Raw genomic sequence first — 13,807 nt, 5'->3', positions numbered from 1 at the left:
ATTAGACTCTATATAATTAGATTACTTTATTAATTTTATTAGGTTTTTAAATTTATTAATGAATTTAATGTGAGGCATCCAGAAATCTGAAGCTTGGACATTAACTTTCCTATCTGCAAATGTATCTAATTCTAAATTGGCACCTGCACATACTGCAATCCAGACATTTAATGTGTATATAAATATGTGTATGTATCTCCATAGACTTAGAATTTGTGGAATAATAAATAAAAACTTATCACTTCTTCCCCACCAGCTCCTCGCAGGCAGCTATTGAACAGTGTGGGAGGGAAGCAGAACTGTGTGTGCTCTATCTCACCAGCCCAAAAAGGGCCCCCAGCCTGTCCCTGTGTGCTGAGGCTGCCTTGCTGCTCCCCTGAGGGTGACAGCAGCTGCCACTAATCGCACTCACCTTTGGGTTCTTGTCGGTTTTCCTTTCTCCCCGGGTCCTCTCGGCTAGCTCTGGACCGTGAGGGTTGGAGAATACCGATAAGGACAAAGGCAAAAGACCAAAGGAGGCTTTTTCTCCCGTGGGAAATGGTCCCACCCTTTATTGCAGCTCCCAGGTGGGAGGAGGAAAAGAAGGAGGGACGGAAGAGAACATGGCGGGAGGCTCTGAGGGCAGGGAAAGGGGAGGAGCCGGACTCTGACCAATGGGGTGTGACCGAGGGGGAGGGGCGACCGCAGGGTGGGACCATCACCGTAGCCTGGGGGAGTACAGAACAAACCATTTGGTGCAAGAGAACATTCACGAACCAAACTACTTTAGAGCAATACAACAGGTTCTTTCACTTAATTCAAAGGAACATGGTAAAGAACAATATTTTGGTATTTCCATGTGTGCTTTCATGCTCCCAAAACCAAATACATAATTAGTATTTTCGTGTATTTTTGGTGTTGGCCAGCTGTTCTGTTGGAAGTAGGGGGTTTTACGTATGAAGAGGGGAACGTTACAGAAAGGAATTGCTCTAGCAGGAATGCAGGGGAGGGTTTGGATATCAGTGGGTATATGCAGGTTAAAACAAGGTGTAAGCATTTAGAAAAATGTGAACAACTGTGCTTTTCTACTTCTTTGGACACATTGATAGGAGAGGCTACCTAAGGTCTCTCAATAGAATCCTTAAAATAAAGCTCGGTATAAATACAACTGAATTAGAGCCAGGGAGTTGTCTGACCTTTTCTTTAAAGCTGAGAATATTGGGTACTGTAAAGGTGAAAAAAAGCAAGATAGTAGATCCCTCTGGGGCTCAGGATGTGCAGGTTTGCCATCCAGACCATGTGTTTGGGCTGGCAAGGTGATGCCCTTGAGGGTCGGGGCTGATACAGAGGCATCCCACACGCAGGGTAGGATGTGTGGGGACACCCTGGTGGTGTCACCCTTCATAGCACACCTGTGACAGCACCTGCAGCATGGGCCATGTGCACCCCTAACACACTGGATGCATGGGAAGCAGAATTTTTGTAGTGCTCTCTAAGGGCAACTGAAGGGAGATGCTCACAGCTGGAACTTGCCTTTCTTCAGCACAGCAGCACAGGCACCACAGACTTCTTCTCTCTGCTGCTTCTTTGGGCTTGAGAGGTCAGGAGTGCCGAGTTTCTGCTGCTAGCCTTCTGGACCAGAGCTGGAGCTGACTTTGCCAGTTTGTTGATCACATTGCTATATGAACCTGAAAATGTAGTGATTTTTTTAATGATTACTGCCTTCTCTACTATAGTGCAAAATTTTCAAAGTAGCTCTCGAAATATGTTCTTCCCAAAAAACAATTTGATCTAAAGCAAACCTATGAGTAGAAACCCAGCTGTGGTGAAAGGCGTGTAAAAGTTATCTTGGCTTTATGGGTCAGTTTTGTCTATCTCCAGCTAATGATACTGATGTTTCATATTTTCCATAGCTACTTTTACTTTTCCTGCTGTGTTTTTGTTCTTTCTCAAAAACTTTATCTTTTCCCCTTGAACTGCTTCTCCTGCAGCCAGTCCCTGACACTTGCTGGGCAGCAGGGGAGCACCAGGCTGTACAAAACCTCCAGCATATCACTCAGCTCAAGCTCTGTTTAAACTTTCATCACAGAGCCTGCAAAGCTGTCCTGAACTGACTGGGTGTGCTGGGTCAGCTGCCCCACACTCAAGCAAGTGTAAGGGGTGTGAAACTGATTCCTCCATTTACTTCAACTTCACCCTGAGCCTTCTTCAGTCTCTTTCTTGCCAGGGAGCACCAAGTGGATTCACCATGGATGGCGTGGCAGAACCAGGCACTGCCAACAAGATCTAGCAACAGCCTCGGGCATGGTGGGACCCTGGGCTGAGCCAGAACAGGCTCCTGAGCAGGACTGGGTAGGGGGCTCAGAGGACGTTGGTCATGGCCATTGAGATGTATCAGTGCCCTCTGGGCTATGATGATTAATTTGATAGAATTTTAGGATTTTTAGATGCATGCACTACATATTAAGATCATCTTAAAATCTGCATTTTCAAGGCTAGGAGTTATCTTATTTATGATTAAAACCTACCAAAAATTATAAAAAAAAACCAAAACCCCCAAACAAAAAACCCCACTCTGTTCAGCAAATATGCACAATGAATTCAATCTCCCAGTACTAAAAACACATTATTGCAGAATGTCCTGTTCTTTATCTATAATCTGGCAGATGTCACGGCCTTTGGGATTTGTGGGAATCTTCAGCTGGGAATCTTCATTAGCTTCTGCAGGATTTAGAGCCACATTTGTTCTCAAAGAGGAAAAGATGTTTCAGCCCACAAAATTTAAACTCCATATATTAAACCATTACTTATAAATTTCTGCAAGGGTCTTATCCAGACTAGGAGCTACTTACAGTGTCTTTGAATTGTAAACATGTACAAATGCAAAATATGAATGAAGGTATATGTGTGCACAGATTTCATCATCTAATATACCGTTAAGGGCAGATTCCTCATCCAAGATGAGAAGCCTGACCTGCAGCTGCCAGTCATGAAAGTGAATAGTTGAAATTAGCAGTTAGTCCTGGGCACATTATCTTGTTCTGGATATGGCAATTTTCTAAGTATTTTTCCACCACTGAGCAATCCTATTGGTTTGTGGATCAATGCCTCAGCTTGGATGTCAATTTGCTCACAGTTTAAAATGAGTTTAACAGAGTAGGTAGTTTGATCCAGAATCTTATATAGTGCATAATACCAGTGTATAATTTTGTATATAAAATAAGTTAGATTTTATGGCACATCAGTAACTATTACAATGATAGCACTTTTTACCACAAATATTTGTTTGGAAACAGATTTTTTGCTCGATTTTGGATGATGCAGGCATTCAGGCTCTGTAGAGCTGGTGTAAAGCTTTACAAGCTTTTCCATAATTTGCTCAGTGATAACTGAGTATCTAAAAATCGAAAATACAAAATATTTTAATGTATATTCACATGGGATACTGTTGATATTTTTATAATCATTAAGAAGCTGTTTCTATCAGTATCTAATATTGGAGAACATTTGTTATCATTTTTGAAGCCTCAGCAGCACTAAGTGCATCCTGTGGAGTCCCAGCTCTTCCTGCAGAATCTCTGTTCTGCTCCCTCACAGCTGCTCCTCTCTTGTAGTTTGTCTGTCATAGAACTAGAGAAAAACTCCCATGTTCATCTCTAAATTTTACAACCAAAATGTGTAATTGGCTGCATGGCTGTGGTTTGGGAATGGTGCCTTAGGGATTTCCAGTAGCCATGTCCCTGGCAATTCCATTTTCTCATGTTTACTGCAGAGTTCTCATCCTGTCTGCTTGTTTGTGGTGTCTCCTCAGTCCTGTGTCTCAGAGTTACCCTTCCTTGTCTCCCTGCACTTCCAGTGAGACTGTTTGAAGGCTTGTGATGTCTTCAAAACTACTGTGCTTTGGACAGATGTGTTCACAAAAACCCATGAATTTCTGTGCCTTCAGCGTTAGCACTGCAAACTAACCTTCACCAAGTGTTTTTGTGTGCCTGTGTATAGCACTTTCAATGGCACCATAATATTCCATTGGAGGATTTTGTACTTACACTCTTTTTACCTTGTTTTATATTTTTCAATAAGCTGCAGTAGTATCACATTCAGACTTTTTCTGCTTAAACCTTCATAGGACAGAAAATGATTTGTAGAACTATAAAGTACCTATAATGTGGCTGGTGAACAGCCCAAGAAGAAGGTAAGTACTCCAGAAATTAGTTCAGAGAATAGGTGTAGAAAATCAATGACACTCATTATAAGATGCACTTAAAATTCCACTTTTAATATATTTTTATAATCTGGATATTTTTTTGTTTACCCCCTCCCTAGAATGTATGCAACACTATAGGTACTGTTTCTCACTGTGGTACTGTTACTTTAAAACACTCTTTCTGCCTGTCTTTCTAGGACTGCAACAGAGATCCTGGTAACATTTATTGAAGCTTTCAGGGTAATTGAGCTCTGATGGAGCTTAGACATAGAAATAAGCTGGACTACTGCCAGGAGAGATATCTTAAGTGCAAAGAGGTATTTGCAGTTGGTGGAAGTAATACACACAGAACACACATAGTATAGGAAAAGCTGGCAGGATAAATCCTGGCTATAGGTGAACAGCATTATCTTCACGTGGGGTTAAAATTGAGATTTTTTTTATTAAGCAGTCCTAAATGACTTTTAAAAAAATTATAGAATGAAACACTGACTAGGTTTTTTATTATTCCAGAATCTGTGCTTATTATAGAATTCTCCAGCTACAAATGTAGTGCTACTCCCGTTTTCTTACTGTACTGAGGCCTCTGTTATCTGATATTTATTTTTCAAGTACTTCCTTGTGACCTTCCATTAAAAGTGGACTGATTTGTTATGGTACAAGTATGAAATTGAAGGGGGAAAAGTGCTCTTTCCATTTATCTGCCTCTCGAGCATGTAACAATGAAGTTGGAAGCCCAAGTAATTTCAGTGGAACCTGCTAGCTACATTTTTCAGAGTTCACCATAAATTGTTGCGACATTTTTGCAGAATTGTGGTGGAAGGCACAAACAGATGTCTGGACACAATCCTGTGCCACATGCTCTGGGATGACCCTGCTTGAGCAGGGAGGGTGGACCAGGCAACCCACTCTGGATCCTTCCAACCCCGTCCATTATGTGATTCTGTGATTGTGTAGATGTGGTTCAAGACAGTTTGAAACGACTGAAAATTAGTTTCAGGTTCCAGTGATGCTGGTCCAGCTGTGGCTTGGCCTTGCCCTTGGGTTGGTGCTACCTGACTTTCCTGAGTGTACAAGGACTTGAGGGCATTGCAGTCATCTTGCTGTGCCTTCTGGAAAAGTTCAAAAGCACTTCCAAACAGCTCAGCTAGATGGGAGAAAAGACTGGAGAGAATTCTCATCCTTGTGTGTGTCATGAGAGGTTTAGGTTAGATGTTAGGAAAAGGTTCCTCACCCACAGGGTGGCTGGGCACTGGAACTTCTCCTCAGGGAAGTGGTAGCAACACCAAGCCTGGCAGAATGGAAGAGGCATTTGGACAACGCTCTCAGGCACATGGTGTGATTCTTGGGGCTATTGTGTGCAGGGCCAGGAGCTGGACTTTGATCGTCCTTGTGGGTCTCTTCAAACTCAGGAAATTCTTGGAATTTGTCTTGCACTGTTTGTAGGACCAGGGCCCAACACAAATGCTACAGCAGTTTCCATTTCTAGGTTGTGCTTGATGGACACCTTGTGGCTGGTTAGAGCCCCTTTGGGCCACTTAGGTGGTATAAAAGCAATGGATCTTGGAAAGAGCACAAGTTTTAGTAATATTGATTGTTCTCACTAGGCACATTCTCCCCCAAATCCAGCTCTTGTGATACTTGGTTTGTAATAGCTGATATATAATGAGTTTTGCTAATGCACTTTGACATCTAAATCTGGGTCGGGGGAATGTACAGGAATATATGATTTGCACTACCCTGAATTAGTAGAGCTAATTTGCTCATCACAAAGCCACTTGGTAAATCCTTTTCCTTTTTCCTTCATGTCTCTTAGCCCCTCTAGAGAAACAGGATATTTACTATAAAAAATCAGTGCAATTCTGGTAATTGTCAGTGTAATTAAAGATTTTTAAAGTTTCATTCTGACATGTGAGAATTCCAAGAACAGTTATTTCACTTAATTAAGAATGAACTCCAACTCAGGAATACAAAAAAGGTGGGGTTTTTGATTGTTGTTGGGGTTTTTTTTTGGTAAAAAACAAAAACAAACAAAAAAAAAAACCAAAACAACAAAAAAATTTTAAAAAGGTCTGTGTTTTTGCCTGTGTGTGTTTCTAAACAAGCCTGTCACATTTTTTTCCCTGTTGCTTTGCTCGCATAAGATGAGCTTTTTGTAAATATCTGCAAGCATCCTACTTCACAGCCCCCTTCGAGATCTCCCGTGCAAGAAGCTGCAAAAGCTTGACAAGGAGGGAGTGGGTGATTTAGTATCAGGATTGCCTCCCTGCTGAGAAGAGTGTTCTCAGAGGTTCTGGTGCTCCCATCATTTCTTCTGTCTCCATGTGTTGTCTGTTGTATGACCTCTCTTGAGGAAAGAAGCTATTGTTGTTGTTGTTATTGTTGTTGCTGTTACTGGTTTATTCAACACCAGGAACAACCAAATTCTGATCCCATGTCTGTAGCACATTATTCATTATTCACACATTATTCAAGTACAAATAAATAAGTTCATACAGGGTGCATTCAAGAAGGAAGTATGCAGCTCTCATAAAACATTCCTGGTGTCTCAGATAAACTCGGAGATGTTTTCTGTGCAGTTGTTTTTAGATGTGGAAGGAAATAAGCACTTTAATGAGCAAATCTAATGAAATTCAATTACTTAAATAGCTTAATTTTTCTTCACATTTTTTATCTTGATGTAATTTTGAAAGTCTGATGGGAATGTTTTAGTTATTCCCGTCTGAGGTACACAGAGTTCATCAAAGTGAATCCAAATGGAATATGCTTCATAATGTGTTTGCTGTGTAGTAACACAGAGGGTTTGTGTGTGTTGATACAAAAAAAAAAGGGGGGAGATTTGTTGGTATCTTAGTAACTGCCACATATCTAGCAAGAAAAGAGAGAAGGTTCCAGGTCTGTCTGCTAAGCACACCTGGCTACCACACTAATTTCTTTTAATGGTAGATGCTTACTTTCTTGTTTGCATGAGATGATATTGCTTAGTATATTATGCAGGCAATTTCATGTTGCAGACAAAAGGTTTACTTTGGGACTGCCTCTCATCTTAGAGATATGCAGCATTTTTCTATGCAACTTGCATAAAAATCAGGCAGATTTCAAAATCAGTGTGTGCCTTCTGTAAATTCCCTCCCTATGCTTGAATTTCACATATTCCAGAGTCAGATTAGAAAAGCCCCCACTATGTCAAATAGAAGAATATCAGTGATGGTGTAATCTGCTTGTGAGTGAGGCCTGTGGTATGGCATGCTAGATTGAGGATGCAGATCAGTTTATTTTGCAATAGTTCATAAACCTTCATTTAGCATTAATGTGCAATATCTTACAGTATAATGATAGCATGTCTGTGGAGTAAATGGGGACAGCATTTGCATGCTAACAATAAAGAAGGGATAAACACCATTTGATAAACACCATTTCACTGAAAGGCAAAATTAGGAACAGAAACAGCAAATGTAAATGAAATGTTTAGAATTGCTACTTCCAAGCATTTAGGATTTTTCCTCACTGGCAGTCACAACCAGCCTGCTTTCATGCAGCAGGGAGGCACAGGCTTCTCTGGTGTAGCTTGTTATGTTTGCTCCTGCCTCCTGAGGGGTGCCTTCCAGGCATTTTATACAACTTGGTTGGGATTCTGAGGTATGAACTACTGCTTGCTATGTGAGAAAATCACAAAACATCCTGTGGTAGCCAGAGGCAGAAGCAAGGATGAAAAGGTGTCTGAAAAAGCTCCCAGCACTGTCATTAGTGATACAGAGCATAAGAGTTGCATTGTTGTGGTCCTATGTCTTCTCTTGGGCTGGCTGAGCTCTCTAGTTTTTGGTTGTGATTTTTTTTTTGGTTTTGTGGTTTTTGGTTTTTTTTTTCTTTTTATCTGTTTTTTAAATATTGATAGAGGAAATATATCACCTCTCTTAATGTGGGGTGGGGTTAACCAGGTCATACAGCTTTATGTAATGACTGACAACAGATTTCCTTTATCTTACTTCTGTGCTGTCATGGGTTTTATTTTGTTGGGTTTTTTTTTTCTTTAAATCAAAGTATCTATGCTTACTGTTTAAGTGCTTACTGCAAATGTCTTCATTTGCTAAAGGGTTTTAGAAGCTATACATAAAACCCACCAAAACACACTAAGTAAAATAGATTTTTTTAAAACATGTATTTCCTATCTGAAATTCTCTGGGGATGGTGATTACTCTGTTGAACTGTATAGGCATTCAAAATTAATCAAGTATTTTGGAGCAGATCACAAAAGTAGTGTCTGCAACAAAAGAAATGTCTTCACAGAAAGAGTTGCCAAACGTTAGAACTCACTTTTCAGTGACGTGTTTTAAATCTGAGGGAATTTAAAAGAGGTGCATATGTGGCTTAGTGGTGGACTTTGCAGTGCTGGCTTAATGGCTGGACCATCTTAAAGATGTTTCCCACCTGAAACAAATCTCTGAATCTCAGAAACAGGGTCGCATATGTCCTCTGGAAAGAGGTGAGGGTCTGGGTAGTTACTTCAGTGCTGTTCTGCCACCTTGACCTCAGAGTAATTAACGAGTTCATTAGTTAAGAAAGGCCCAGGAATGGGGTGGACTGGGGTACAATGGGTCAGGTGGTGCTTAGATTCAGAATAAAGTGTGAGAAGTCTTGTACCTGGAGATGGCATGTTCCTGTTAATTGCTCAGGGGCTCAAACGAGCCCATTACTGGTGAAGACCTTTCCTCATAGGTCTGAGCTTTAGGTCTGTGCATAAGATGCTCTGCTTTGAGCAGCTACCCTTGTATCTGCACAGGTGACAGAAAGAACATTTAAAAGGATTCTTGATTCCCTATGCTGTGATACGCACTTTTTCAGTTATGGTACAGAAGGGTGTGATAAACTATTTATTTTTCTGCACAAAAGAGCACAGTTTTTTGTCTTTGCCCTTCTGCCTAAGACTGTGACCACTGTGTAACAGAAGGGAAAAGCAGGGTTCAGCTGTAACTAAATTTGACCTACTTCTGCCACTGTATTTAAGGCATGGGATGTCTCTTATTTGTGAACTACTGCAAGGTGCCAATTCAACTTGTGCAGTGCTCACCATTGGCAGTGGTGACCTGAATAGCATTAATGGATGGCACTCGTGACAGATTCTAGACCCCATTGAGGTCTCATTCGCAATTTATGTAAAAAAATACTGATATCTGTGGTGAACAAAAGGAGTTGTCATCTTGCTAATCAAAGAGATTGGCCATTTTGCTGTTTTATTCCCCAGTATTAATAGCTCATAGAGTTTAATTTACTTACTCTCCATCTATTGAGCCATGAGTAATCTTAATTCTGTTGCTTTTTTTTTCTTAATCATGCTCATTTAAAAAAAAATTTAACTACTTTTAGTTATGCCGAATTTCTGACAGAATACTTGGTGTCTGCTAGTGTCAGTCTCCCTCGTCCTGAATCATCTCATTTGATTCTCCTCTGCAGTTAATAATTCTTTACCCATGAGATTTTGTTTTCATTTTGTTCTGAAATGAAAAAAAAAGGAGCATAGGAGCTGATTTGGATTATATTGATTAAATTTTTTTTTTCAATAAAGTCAAAAAGAGTTTTCTCACAATATTAATTCTGTAATGATACTGAGGGTTTTGTGTAGGCGAATCACAAAGGAAAACAGTACAAAAAACACACAATGTTAAATCCTATATGCTTAAACAGACTTTTCTGTTCCACTAATTCCTGTATATGGAGATATATATCTTCTGAATATCAGAGTTACTCTATTTCTACAGAAGAAATAGCTGGCCAAATCCCTAAATATCTTTCTGGATCTATTTTCAAGAGGGGAAGCAATAAGAACCCCTCCTTTAGAGTACAGAGCAAATATTTACTTTACGAAACTTAATTTAAAAAATGGAAAGTTTGGAAAGTTTCTCTGAAAAATTTTGTATTATTTGGATCCTATACCTGCATTTCCATGTTCAAATTAGCAAGCAAGGTGAAAAGACAAGAGATATGGAAGCAAATTTTAAATTGACCAGTAGTATAAGAATAAAATACTTGGGGTAGAAGAGATACTGAATTAAGTCTTAAGCATAATTTAATTTCACTTTCTTCTATTAATGTTTTATGACCTCCTTTGACATTATTGCATTTGGAAGGTATACTGGTATTTTTGACTGAGTTTGACAAAATCTAAGTTATAAATTCTTGTCTTTGCAAAGGTCATTGAGCCAGGGCTTTCTCACAAGAGCACCCTAGTACATAGGGAGAAACCTGAAATAAGCACTCTGAATAAAAATAAGCTATGTTGTCTCCAATGCTAAATTAAACTATGGGTCCTCCTACCACCATATGTAGTGTAATATGCAGAAAAGTGATTGGAAATAGCTCACCATTACTTACACAGCACAAGTCCACATGAGTAAAACATCACATGAGCCTCCTCTCTGTCCTTTCACAAGTCTTAAATTCTTTAATGATTTTTGGTTTTCTTCCTAGGATATTAAAATAGAAAATTTTTGTGGCATTAATTAACGTCTGCATGCTGGGACCTGAGAAGCTTTCTGGGCTGTGTCACAATCCCATTCCTTGACTTTACCCAGACTTTTTAGCACAATTCCACTTGAATTTGAACATTATTATCACACCAGTCAGCCAAACTGTTACTATTGGCTCCTGCTGGGTGCCTGGGTTTGCTCTGCAGCCAGGGTCTCTACTTCAGTCTTGAGCCAACCCCACTATGTTTTTTCAGATGCAATTTTGGCAAGGGACACCAGAATTGAACTTACCTTTATGATGAAAATTTCGGTTTTCCTGACTAAGTCACTGTCTTCTAACCTGGAATTTTCAGCCTCTTTCCCCAGAAGAAAAAGCACCCTTGACAAATTGATGCCACAGGGATGGTGTATGTTAAACATGCCCACTGCTTTTCCAAAAAAGACTAAAAAAACCAGAAAAAGAAATCAAAGTTAGCCCAGGAGTCTTAGATTTAGAATGCAATCAATTTCATAAACATTATTTTTGATGCACGTAGTGAAAATGAAATAAAAGTCAAGTTACTTAACATAAAAACAAGAAAGAGCCTGATGCTTCAGGAGAGCACTATAGAGCCGCTGGTGATAGCATTGCTGGAAAAGCAATAATGCCTCATGATTAGATACCAGTTTTCTCCAGCTGTGCTGTTTCCACCACACTGTTAGGAGTAGATGCTTTGTTTCCTCTGGGGTGATACAACTTGATTTAAAAAGGAAGTCATAAACTAGAACACATGACACAGAGAAATAAGGTTATTAAAGGAATTAGCAAACAGTAAGCTGTTGAAGGCTGTCAGGGTCTATAAAATTAGAGTGGAAATTGTATTTGTTGACATTTATTTTATTTTCAATGACTGATTACAAGAAATTCAAAAAGATAGTAGAATTGTAGGATTCTTCTTCTATCAAGATATATTTTGGATAAAAATGCAGAAATTATGGTAAGACTTATTAACATTTCTGGTACATGTAAACAGTCTGCAGGTAATTAAAACTGAAATTTTAGAAACACTGCCTATTAATCACCTGACAGAAACTTCGTGACCATTTTTCAGTGCTTCTAGTACTTGGCTGGTTCTGTTTTCAAAGAAGTCTGTTAATATCTTTTGTCTGTGCTTTGGCTGATGCACAGAGGGAAGCTGGCACGCTGTCTGTGTGCCTCCTAGGTTACAGACCTTCTAACACCTCCCTGATTTCTAGGGAGAGCAATTAAACACTTGCAGGATTCACAGGTTCTGTGGATTTTTGGTGGCTTTTTTTTTTTATATGGGGGAGATATTTCAATTGGAAGGATGCAAACTGGTATTAAAATAAATAATTAAAAGAAACAACCCAAAAAACTCTTGTCCTGAAATATTTGAAAACATTGTTCTTCTTCACATCTGCCTTGGGAATTGAGGGACTGGTTGTGTCTCATCCATCCCAGAGCAGCACTGAACAGCTTCAGATCTGCTTCAGGTTTTGCCAAGCTGTTTGAGGTTCCAAGAGCCAGTCTCTAAAGCAACATTTCTTGGGTTCTGGCCACATCTGTGCCACCAGGCCCAGAGTTCTGCAGAGGCAGATACAGAATGACAAGCTGCAAGGCCTCTGCAAAACCTTCACCTTGTCTTGTATGTTGTTGTACATGTGTGGAGATCTTATTTTTATATCAGTAAAAATATTGCTATTATTCAAATTGTTAACTTTGGTTTTGGAGAACAAATATGTGAATTTTTTTTTTTTAAGAGTTGTTAATTAAGCAGAATGTTTCCCCTCTGGGGACTCATGAAGGAATTAATATGCTGTATTCTGCATCTCTGTGTAAATATCTCTGGGAAGTCAAAATTGATTCACTAAAATGGTGGTTTATGCCCTGAAATTTCACTGAAAAGTAGTGTAGTTCCCAATCTTGCTGTCCACATTCACGATTCTAAAAGACTGTAATAGGATCATATAATCTCATTGGGACCAATTTTCTTCTGTCATATTTAAGCACTACAGAGGTTTTAACGATTTAATGGCTATATTTCATGCTTAACAAGAGAAACACTGTAATATTTCTCATCCTGTTATGAGTTCCCCTCTCCTGGTGCTCTGTTATTAAATATAGATTAGCTTTCCTGGAAAGAAAAAAAATGCTATCATGTTCTGATATTTTAGGTCTTTCTTACTGTTCTCCTAAATATTTTGCAGAACTTCTTCTACTATGCTCACTCACAGGATTACAACTTTTAATTTGAATATTAAAATTTAAACCAAAAATATTTAAATAACTTTTTGATCAAAGAAGTTCGTACTCTGAGCAAAGTTTTCTATCCATCTCCTACTGGCTTGTGTCCAAAGGTGGTGGGAGTTTGGTACCCTGCTCTTCTCTGTCCCTGAGCAAATATTTATTTGAGGAAGAGATTGGATCATTCTCCCAGAATGGATTTTGAGAAAACACTTATTCTAACAGTTGGACTGAATTATATTGGTTACACTGAATAGCAATTTCATTTTAATGATGTACTTTATGGAGAACAGAAAATCAGAGCTAATCATATGGAGCACTTTTTTTGGCCTTCAGCCTTTTTACACTCAAGCTCTCTCAGGTAATGAGCAGGAACATTCCTTTCAAATATAGACACTATTTAATGAAGATGCATAATAATTTGCCTATTGCAAAAGCAAACCCAGTATGTGAGCCAAAAAGCAGGATTTTTTCCTATTTTTTTCCTCTTCATGAATACCAGTTTCATCTTTAGGCTGGTCATATGTCAATTGCAAAGCAGACTTCTCTAATGTATCTATGAAGGCGTTGCTGGGTTTTTTTTATTTTCTTTTGAGACTGAGAGTGAGATCTGTTTGTCAAAGGAGGTTATTAGCTTGAAATAGAAATAGTGTCAAACTTTCCTTTGTGGGCCAAAATTCTGTGTCCTTGTTAAAAACATCTCATGCTTCTGAGCAAGTGAGGAATGACAGCAGCTTCGTGCCCCTCTTTACTTCCAGTTCTTGGTATATAATGACATGTCAAGCTTTTCTGGTTATCCTGCATTGAAATTACTGGCAATAAAGTTTGTCAGCATGGAATGGTGATGTTACCATTTTGAAATAAGACATCTAGAAGTCAAACACCAAGACACACAGAGTCTTTTTTTTTGCCTGT

Source organism: Sturnus vulgaris, chromosome 14 (assembly GCF_052056855.1).
Source record: "Sturnus vulgaris isolate bStuVul1 chromosome 14, bStuVul1.hap1, whole genome shotgun sequence".
NCBI classification, from domain to species: Eukaryota; Metazoa; Chordata; class Aves; order Passeriformes; family Sturnidae; genus Sturnus; species Sturnus vulgaris.
Note: the sequence above shows the minus strand (reverse complement) of the source record.